This window comes from Chiloscyllium plagiosum, unplaced genomic scaffold (assembly GCF_037043375.1).
Source record: "Chiloscyllium plagiosum isolate Xiang-an unplaced genomic scaffold, Cpla_swu_hap1 HiC_scaffold_12, whole genome shotgun sequence".
In the NCBI taxonomy this organism is placed as follows: domain Eukaryota; kingdom Metazoa; phylum Chordata; class Chondrichthyes; order Orectolobiformes; family Hemiscylliidae; genus Chiloscyllium; species Chiloscyllium plagiosum.
Genome location: NW_028270150.1, coordinates 88654564 through 88665975, shown reverse-complemented (window position 1 = coordinate 88665975; position 11412 = coordinate 88654564).

Here is an 11412-nt window from a genome sequence, read left to right as displayed (position 1 = left end):
AGCATTCTATGGGTGTCCAGGAATCTGCCCCCCTCCGCAACCCCCTATGTAACCAGGCGTCTCCTCCCTTCCCTGTGAACATCCAGGTCATTAACTCTTATTTTTTAAACTGGTGTCACAATCTGCTTACGGATTTGTATGAATATAACTTCCATCTTTACATTGATTAGCTGATCTCCTGTGACACAGCCAACATTACAGAGAAGGAAGTGCTGCTTCCTAATGACTGCATCATTACACTGGCCCAACGTCGATTTCGCTGCTCCAAGGATGCTGCCTGAACTGCTGTGCTCTTCCAGCACCACTAATCCAGAATCTGGTTTCCAGCATCTGCAGTCATTTTTTTTACCCATATGTGTATAGCGCTGTATAATATAACTGATCCCCTGCATGGCTTCTGAGCAAAGGTTGCAAAAGATGATTACTTCCTGGAATGAAGAGCTGAATTCTCAAAGGGTTGGGTTTGGGGTGGTGGGTGGTAGAATCAGAGAGGATGGATCCACAACTTCCCAGCACACTGGTTTGCAGGCATCTGTTGGGGCAGCTGGATTTATTAAGCCCAATGTTAGCGGTTTTGCTAGGCCGAAGCCTGACTGATTTATGAAGCAGCCTCTCTGTGGCAGCTGGTGGGAAGGGAGCAGTGCTCCAGTATCATGTTAAATCCCTCACCCTTCCTCGCCCACTGTTGACTTGCCCTTTCACCAGCAATGACGTGACAGTTGAGTCCTTTTTTCCTTTTCCAAACTTAAAACTGATGGTGCTGCCACGTTGAGGTGCAGAGGTTTCTGAACCCCATTCCCTCAGGCATGATTAGAAGCCCCTGACAAAAATTAACTCCCGTCCCTCTGTATGTTGCCCACAGCTTTCTGTGCCAGCTCAAACTCCAATCTCCCTTTTTCCCTCATTCTCCTCGTCTTTCTCCCTCTCTCATTCTGTTTCTCTCAGGATGAGAGTGTCACTGTGAAGCTGTCATTTATTCCCTGTTCTAAGTTACCCTGCCATCTTGAAGCTTGGGGTCAACTGCAGGTCACCACAAATGAAGAGACTGAAACAACGAGCTGGGAAATACAGACTCGTCCATTAAGCCCGGCCAACACCAGAACATTAGGACCATCTTGGCTTGATGCATCTTACACACCCCCACCCACCATCTCTTCTCCCCTCCTCCATTCTCACACCAGCCATGTCAACTGGGGACCTATAAATCACAGAATGTCCAAAAGGGTAACGGGGGAGGGGGGGTTCCGGAAAGTTCCCCTCCCTACGATTCGGGTGATTGAACCAAGCCCAGGAGGTCAACTGGGCCGGATGAACTTTAACCGTTAATCTACAGCCTCGCACCAGTCCAGCTCTCTTCTCCTTCTATTCACCTACGGTTCACTCTTGATTTCTTTAATGCACTCCCCCTAAACCTCTCATACATTATACTTGTTGCTTCTGCCTAGTTGAACTTGACTCGGATGCCTTTTCTCAACACTTAGTCGTTGTGCAGGTTTTTCACTTGGGCCTGTGTTTGACCATGACCGAGCAGGTATTGGAGGTCCTTGATCAGCACCATGTACAGAGGGAGTCTGCTTCGAGTCTGAATAGGGGTGTCATCTCTGGAGCGTTTCTCGGAGACGGGTCACCTCTGGGAAGATTTCAGCTGGACCTTCACTAAAGGAGGCAGTGTCACTGGCATCAGGAGCTTCAACAGAAATACTAAAGGCTTTCACCCTAACTTGGGACTCCACATTAAAGAGACAGTTATCCATCCACTGCAGTGCTTAGCACTGCTGCCTCACAGGGCCAGGGGACCCAGGTTCAATTCCAGCCTCGGGTGACTGTCTGTATGGAGTCCCCATGTCTGCGTGGGTTTCCTCTGGGTGCTCTGGTTTCCTCCCACAGTCCAAAGATGTGCAAGTTAGGTGGATTGGCTGTCCTAAATTGCCCATAGTGTCCAGGAATGTGTAGGATAGGTGCATTAGTCAGGAACAAATGTAGAGTAATGGGTTTGGATGGGATACTGTTCGGAGGGCCAGTGTGAACTTGTTGGGCTGAAGGGCCTGTTTCTATACTGTCGGGATTCTATGTATACTAGCTTGGAGGACTGAGTGGAATGGATTCAGGGATTCCCCTCAGCTGACAAACCTGTGGCACTATGGGAATGGTGCGTGCCACTGTCTCTCAGGACCTTGGCTCACTTGCCACCACAGTGCCCACCACAGTGCCCACCACAGTGCCCACCACAGTGCCAGGGCCCAACTGCAGTCCAGTCTACAACTATGTCCCTTCAAGGTTCGAACTCCCAGACAGTATTGGAGAGGAGCATCTGATAAATTCAAGCCCCAGAGGTGTGTAATACCATCTCTGTTCGGGGGTGATTAGAAAATAACCACAGACCCATTAAATAACCAGCTGGGGTGAAACATTTCCCATTCTTATATCCCACAATATGGAAAAAAAAACCTTGGAATTTCCTCCCTCAGTATTTGGCTGATTATATTTCTATTTTCTGTTGGCTTCTGCTCTAACACAGCTTGTCTTCAACATCGTATTTATCTCTCTGCGTGGTATCTAACCATCCTTTCATTTTGACATCAGTTTTCATAGAATCCCTACAGTGTGGAAACAGGCCATTTGGCCCAAGTCCACACTGACCCTCCAAAGAGTATCCCACCCAGACTCATTCCCCGACCCTATTACTCTACATTTACCCCTGACTAATGCACCTAACCTACACATCCCTGGACACTATGGGCAATTTAGCTTGGCCAATTCACCTGACCTGCACACCTTTGGACTGTGGAAGGAAACCAGAGCACACTGAGGAAACCCACACAGACACAGGGAGAATGTACAAACTCCACACAGACAGTCACTCAAGGCTGGAATTGAATCCAGGTCCCTGGTGCTGTGAGGCAGCAGTGCTAACCACTGAGCTACTGTGCCACTTAATGTTATTGCTGAACACTTGGTTTTATTGCTGAACACTTGCTCCTCTGCCTTTTCACCGTAACAGTGAGCTGGAGCTTCATTAAATCCTCAGCAGCCACAGAAAAGATTTAGTCCAGTCTTCTTACGTTTCCAATGAGATGCACTAGATGCCAGGCTCTGTACCAGGAAGGAGAAGGAGGTTAGAGTTGAGATAGAGACAGTGTGGTTAACTTGACCGAGACTGTGTCCTTTTCTGGGGTTCTGAGTGGATAAGAACAGCAAGGCGTGTCCTTTCTTGAGAAGTGTTTGGTACAATCAATGGTTTTACCTTGTGAGAGGCAAGGTAAGTAAGGACACAGATGGAGGCCAGTACAAAGTGAATATACTTTCAGGTCATTACTAAGTGCCGATGTAAATATTTAGCAACATTAAGCTTCCAAACCATTAAATGTCAAAATATTTTACTTTGGGGAATTAGCTGAAAATGCAGCAATGAAAAGCCTCTAAGCCGAGAGGGTTGTATCAAATAGATAGTGTTTGATGCTGTTTAGCTACATCCAGAGAGAAAGCAACTACAGCTGCCACTAATCAAAGCTTATATATACAAGACTCTCTAAACAAGTTAAACAAATAATCTTAAGTGTATGTGCACATGACATAAATAAGCTGACAAGCTTAATGGTTTGCACAAGCTGGAACACTGAGTGGTAATGAACCCTGTCTCTGAACGGTTCCAATGTAGTATAAGCAAGAGACAACAGTACAAAGTGGTCGCTCCGTCTTTTCTCCTCTTTGTATTTAAGCTGCATCATTCTTTTGCCTTATTAGGCTCTGTTGCGGCTGGTTCTATTGTGAGTCCTCTTCCCATGAGACAGGAACAAACAGCCAAACCATCAGAAACAGAATGATGGTGATCTTCTAAAATAAAACAAGGCCCGTCCCTGTCTCAGAAAGCCACCTCATTCCTGAACGTGCAAGGTCCTCCTTACTCTCTGGAGCAGTGCTATTTTAATTTCTTTCCCTCCCTCTCAACAAGCCTTTCAAATACTGGCCCAATCCCTGAAGACCCAGTAGGCAGCATGAATGGTCTAGGCATTTTTCCGACGAGTTGCAGTTCATCAGTGCACCACTGGGGGACCTCCACTGTAACTTCACTGATCACAACATGGAGCCCAAACTAGGCCTCAGCCCAATCTGAGGCTGAGATTTGATGTGATCGGAGCAATTCTCACCTAATCCTGAGGGGTGAAAAGACCACCATGTTGATCAGGAATCCTCGTTATGTTTGAGAAGGGTTTTATTTTCCACCAAGGAGCTGCTGAACACCACAGGGAAGGCTGTTGCAAACTTGCCCCTCACTCACCTCTTCCTGAAGAGTAACTCCTTGAGTCACAATGCCAATTCCTTCCATCAAGAGATATTGTGGTCATGATCTTCACAGCATCTTGAAGACAATTACAGAGAGTAACAGTGACCTCTATTCTGTCTTTGACCTTACAAGCACCTGTAACTCTGTCAACCAGGAGAGATGATAGAGTCTCCTCCTCAAATTCATCTGCCCACGGAACTTCCTGGCCACGTTGTGCCCGCTGCACGGCGATATGCAAACAGTGTCCCTCATCACCAGATCCACTGCAGACCCGGTGTGTGTGCGAACCGAGATAAAGCAAGGCCAGCTCTTTGCATTGAATAAACCAAGACCACTCCAAGCTCTGCCGGTGAGCTGCAGTATGCATGTAACTTGCGTCAGAGGCTGTTTGAGAGCATAGGCCTTATTGTTGTCACATCACACTCAAAAGCAAGCCACACTACTTCCAGAGTCAGCACAAAGGTTTTAACACATTATCAAAGGCACACAACGTCCCCATTTACCTGTCAGGCAGAGCCAGGTTAACATAAAACATGGGCCGGGTTTCTATACTGAAAACGTTCATAGAAATATGGAATTTTACAGTGCCGAAGGATGCCATTTGGCCCATCACGTCTGCACCATCTTCCGAAGCAGCTACCCAACAAGCCCCAGTCTCTAGCCCTATCTCCGTAACCCTCTCACCTCATCACTTTCAAATATATATCCAGCCCTCCTTTGAAACCTCTTATGGATTCTGCCTGCACCACTCTCCCAGACAGCGCATTCCAAGTCCAAACAATTCTCAGGTTATAGAGGTTTCTCCTCAGCCCACTGCTTGCTCTCTTGCTGACCATCTTGAAATTGTGACCCTTAGTTACTGACATACTCCCTTTTGGAAATAGAATATCCTTCTTTACCCTGTCAAATCTGTTCACAATTTTGAACACTTCCAAAAGGTCAACTTTTAATTTTCTCTACTCCAAGGCAAATAAGCCCAATTTCTCTAATTTTTCCTTGTATCTAAAATTCCTCATTCCTGATATCATTTGAGTAAATGTTCTTTGAATTCTTCTCAAGGTTTTAACATCCTTCCTTAAATAAAGTGCCCAGGGCTGGACACAAAATTCCAATGTGGTCTGACCAATGATTTGTAGAGATGTAGCATCACTTCCTTGCTTTTATACTCCACCTCTTTATTTATAAACCCAAGGATCCTATAAGCTTTATTAAGAACTGTTTCTACTTGCTTGGCCACCTTCAGAGAGTACTGCATGTGAACCCTGAGGTCCGTCTGCTCCTGTACCCCTCTCAAAGTTGTACCATTAAGCCTATATTGCCTCGCCATGTTTCTTCCATCAAAATGTATCACCTCACATTTCTCTCCATTGAAACTGAACTACCAGGTGCCTGTCCATTTGGCCAACTTTCAACGTCCTTCTGACGTCCCTCAGCATCATCCTCACAATTCACTATTCTCCCTAGTTTAGAGAGATTCTGCCCTCTACACCCATCTCCAAATCATTTATATCAATCAGAAAATGCGAGTGACCCAACCCCAATTTCTGGGGAACACTAAGCTGAGAAATGCCCATCTATATCAACTCTCTGTTCCTTCTCATTTTAGCCAACTTCTAATCCAATCTGCGACCTATCAATCCCAGACATTTGTAATTTGCTAACCAGTCTGACATGTGGCACCACATCCAATGCCTTCTCAAAGTCCAAATATACACCATTCACAGCACTACCCTCTTCCACTGCCTGTATCACCTCGACAACAAACTCAATTAAATTTATCAGACGTGACCTGCCCTTGACAAAGCCATGTTGACTGTATCGAATGAACTTTCTTTTCTCTACCTTATCCCATATTATAGCCTTCATTAGCTTTCCCGCTATTGAGGTCAAGATGACAGGTCTGTAGTTTCCCAGATTATCATTTGTCCCTTTCTCAAAAAGCAGTGACACAAAAGAGGATTTCCCAATCCTCCAGGCCCCTGGGAATAATTCTGTGTTCAGACAGGCCTGGAGAATTTCAGTCAATGGCTCTGCTATGTGACCCGTTGACTCCCTCAACAGTCTAGGATGCATCCCATCTGGGCCTGGGAACCTCTCTACCTGGAGTGCTGCCAGCCTTTAAAGCACCTCTTCCTTATCTATCACTTGACAGTGCTGTTCAGCCCTGAAGAAGGGCTTATGCCTGAAACGTCGATTCTCCTGTTCCTTGGATGCTGCCTGATCTGCTGCGCTTTTCCAGCAACACATTTTCAGCTCTGTGCTGTTCAGTTGCCCAACACCCACATTTTCAGCTAGTCCATTGACGACACATTCCAATGTGGTAAAGCCAAAAGCAAGATATTCATTTTGGTACCTTTGTCATCTCCTTTGTTTCAGTGAGCAGCTCAGGGGTTGCTTGTTCCTTGTGGGCCCCACTCTCTCCTTCATTAATCTGAAACTATTAATGCAAATAACTGGATTCTAAACCATAGGTAAGCATCTGTAAACTGTCAACACATAACTTTGCAAGCTTAAGCTTAATAAAACACCACCACACACACACATAAAGACTTAGACAGACAAAAAGAAAATTGCTACTATGGATAGAGGGAAAAGGAACTGGGGAAGCAGTCCGCAGCGTTCACTGAGATGAACGTATTTGCTTTCCAGGATTTTCCGTTCTCCAATCTTTCTTCTCGGGATTCATTTCATTTCTTCGCAGGAGGCACGAGCAATTGGCACGTTAACTCCAAAATTTCTTGGCTACGGGTTAAAGGCCTTCGTTTACTGGTGAGAAAAGTAAACTTCTTTCCTCAGACTTCAGGCACTTTATTGGACAGAAAGTCATAAAACCTGTCCATTGCAGAATTCCAAAGGCTCCTGCCTGTATCATTTGCACCGATGAGCTGTTCGGTTAATCGGGAGCCAGTCAGATAGTTGTTCCCAAAACTCCACAAGCCAGTCAATCATCTGTTGCCAGCAGAATCTTACTCTGCACATATCCAGTGAAGGTAGAACGAAGAACAAAGAAAATTACAGCACAGGAACGGACCCTTCGGCCCTCCAAGTCTGCACCTATCCACATCCTCTATCTAAACCTGTCACCTATTTTCTAAGGATCTGCTCCCTGCCCATTTATATATCTGTCTAGACACATCTCCAATGACATTTTCGTGCCTGCCTCTACCACCTCCGCTGGCAACGCGTTCCAGGCACCCACCATCCTCTGCATAAAGAACCTTCCATGCATATCTCCCTTCAACCTTTCCCCTCTCACCTTGAACCCCGAGTAATTGAGTCCCCCACTCTGAGGGAAAAGCTGACCCATCTACATTTCCCCCCCCCCCCCCCCCCCCCCCCACTGCTTGAACAAAGTAGCAGCATTGACAAAGAGTTTCAGCTACTTGCTTTCTTAAAGCTGTAGCAATTCCTCCCACAATCCTTAGTTCAGCCTTTTCCCATTTCAGCCTGCAATCAAAAATGCAGAAAAATAACAAGCTGCGGTCTTTACAGGGTTTATGTCTGGAAAACAGAAATTCTCTACCAGACTGCTCTAATATCGCATCTCTGTTCCCTGACCTATGTGGACCCACAGTGGTCCATTGGAGAATGGGAATCTCTTGCCCGTAATCACCCAAACTAGGTAAGAGTCATCTGTGAAGGTGCTAACTATCTTCAGCATCTCTGGCAGGTCCAGGTAGAGGTCAGAGAGTGGGGGAAGCCTGCAAAAACCCAAGCATTTGACCCATCACCCTCTTCATACACCACCTTCCCAGCCTGCACCATGTAGATCCAGCATTGAAACGTTTAGTCCCCTCGGGACTGACAACTCCGGACAGGAGGAGAGTCATCCTCAATTCCAAGGAAAGAAAATGGGTGCCTCACTCAGAAAGAAAGAACTTGCATCTGCCTTTCATGGTACCATAACATCCCAAAGCCTTTACAGACAAAGAAATGCTTCTGGAGATAGTAGTGGCTGTGGCTTATGTGAAATGCTGGATTGTGCTTTGTTGCTGTGTCATTTGGAATTGTTGTCCAGACTGATTAATCTACTGGAATACCAAAAATGCAGGAAATATGGAGAAGGAGAAAAAACTGGCCAACAGTTCAGGGAATATTAAAAATAGACAAGATCAGAAGCCCAACTACCCATCCTTGGTATCACATAAGACCATAAGACCTAGGAGTGGAAGTAAGGCCATTTGGCCCATCAAGTCCCCTCCACCATTTAATTATAACTGATGGTCATTTCAATGCCACTTACCTGCACTCTCCCGCAGCCCTTAATTCCTCGTGAGATCAAGAATTTGTCAATCTCTGCCTTGAAGACATTTAATGTCCACTGTGCTCCGGGGCAATGAATTCCACAGGTCCACCACTCTCTGGCTGAAGAAATATCTCCTCATTTCCATTCTAAATTGACCCCCTCTAATTCTAAGGCTGTGCCCACAGGTCCTAGTCTCCCCGCCTAATGGAAACAACTTCCCAGGGTCCACCCTTTCTAAGCCATGCATTATCTTGTATGTTTCTATTAGATCTCCCTCAACCTTCTAAACTCTAATGAATACAATCCCAGGATCCTCAGTCGTTCATCGTATGTTAGACCTGTCATTCCAGGGATCATCCGTGTGAATCTCCACTGGACACCCTCCAGTGCCAGTATGTCCTTCCTGAGATGTGAGGCCCAAAATTGGACACAGTATTCTAAATGGGGCCTAACTAGAGCTTTATAAAGTCTCAGGAGCACATCGCTGCTTTTATATTCCAAACCTCTTTAGATAAATGACAACATTACATTTGCTTTCTTAACATGGACTCAACCTGCAGGTTAACCTTTAGAGAATCCTGGACTAGCACTCCCAGATCCCTTTGTACTTTGACTTTATGAATTTTCTCACCGTTTAGAGAATAGTCCATGCCTGTATTCTTTCTTTCAAAGTACAAGACCTCTCATTTGGTCACATTGAATTCCATCAGACATTTCCTGGACCACTCTCCTGAACTGTCTAAATCTTTCTGCAGCCTTCCCACCTCCTCAGTACTACCTTCCTGTCCACCCAACTTGGTATCATTGGTGAACTTCACCAGAATGCCCCCAGTCCCTTCATCTAGATCATTAATATATAACGTGAACAGCTGCAGCCCCATCACTGAACCCTGCGGGACACCACTTGCCACCGGCTGCCATTCCGAAAAAGAATGTTTATTCCCAACTCTCGGTCTTCTGTCAGACAGCCAATCCTCAATCCATGCCCGTAGCTCACCTTGAACACCGTGGACCCTCACCTTACTCAGCTGTCTCCAGTGAGGCACCTTATCAAGACTTTTGGAAGTCTAGATAGATGACATCCACTGGGTTTCCCTAGTCTAGCCTACTTGTTACTTCTTCAAAGAATTCTGACAAGTTTGTCAGCCATGACCTCCCCTTACTAAATCCATGCTGACTTGTTCTAATCTGACCCTACACTTCTAAGAATTTAGAAATCTCATCCTTAGCGATTCTAGAATTTTACCAACAACCGAGGTTAGGCTAATCGGCCTATAATTTTCTATCTTTTGTCTTGATCCTTTCTTGAACAATGGGGTTACAACAGCGATTTTCCAATCATCCAGGACTTTCCCTGACTCCAATCATTTTTGAAAGATCACAATCAACACCTCCACTATTTCCTCAGCCACCTCCCTCAGAACTCTAGGATGTAGCTAGAGATTTATTAATTTTTAGACCTTTCCCAGTACTTTCTATTTTGTAATGGCTATCATACTCAACTCTGCCCCCTGACTCTCCTTAATTGTTGGGATATTATTAATGTCTTCCACTGTGAAAACTGACTGACTTATTAAGTTCTTCCCTACCTTCCAGCACTAACCTTCCTGCATCAATTTGGAGCGGCGCGATGTATACTTTTGCCTCTCATTTGTTTCTTATGTATTGAAAGAAACTTTTACTATCATTTCTAATATTACTAGCTAGCCTACCTTCATATTTAATCCTCTCCTTCCTTATTTCTCTCTTTGTTGTCCTCTGTTTGTTTTTGTAACCTTCCCAATCTTCTGATTTCCCAGTGCTCTTGGCCACTTTATAGACTCTCTCTTTTTCTATGATACATTTCCTGACTTCCTTTGTCAGCCATGGCTGTCTAATACCCCCTGCCCCACCAGATAATCTTTCTTTTCTTTGGGATGAACCTCTGTACTGTGTCCTCAATTACACCCAGCAACCCCTACCGTTGTTGCTCTATTGTCTTCCCCGCTAGGCTCTGCTTCCAGTCTATTTTCATCCGTTTCTCTCTCACCCCCCTGTAATTACCTTTATTTAACTGTAACACCATTACATCCAATTTTGCCTTCTCTCTTTCAAACTGCAGGCTGAACTCTATCCTATTATGATCACTGCCTCCTTAGTGTTCCCTTACTTTAAGATCTTTTATAAAGTCTGGCTCATTACACAGCACTAAGTCCAGAATAGCCTGCTCGCTTGTGGGATCCATCATAAGCTGTTCCAAAAAGCCATCCTATAAGCATTCCATGAATTCCCTTTCCTTGGATCCACCGGCAACATTATTCATCCATGATCACCATGACCTTGCCTTTCTGACATGCCCTATCTATTTCCTGGTACATCTTGTGCCCCTGATCCTGACCACTGTTAGGAGGTCTATACATAACTCCTATTATGGTTTTTTTGCCTTTGTGGTTCCTCAACTCCACCCACACAGACTCCATATCCTCTGACTCGATGTCATTCAGTGCCATAGATTTAATTTCATTCTTAACTAACAAGGCAATCCCACCCCCTCTGCCCACCTCCCTGTCTTTTCGATAAGTTGAAAATCCTTGGATGTTTAACTGCCAGTGCTGAGTCCCCTGAAACAAAGCATCCAGGTAACTCTCCCCCCACCAAATGTGCCGCAGTGTTTGAAGCTCAGATTCCAGATCATCAACTCTGATCCGGAGTTCTTCCAGCAACCAACTCTTGCTGCAGATATGGTCCCTGCCATTCACAATGGGATCAGCCAGCTCCCACATCATACAGCTACAGCACATAAGTTGGTTGTTAAGAGCAAGATGACATCACCAAGAGGGTACATTGAGGTAGAATCGTACAAAATGTCCCAATATCTCCACCTGACAACGAATTGGGTTTC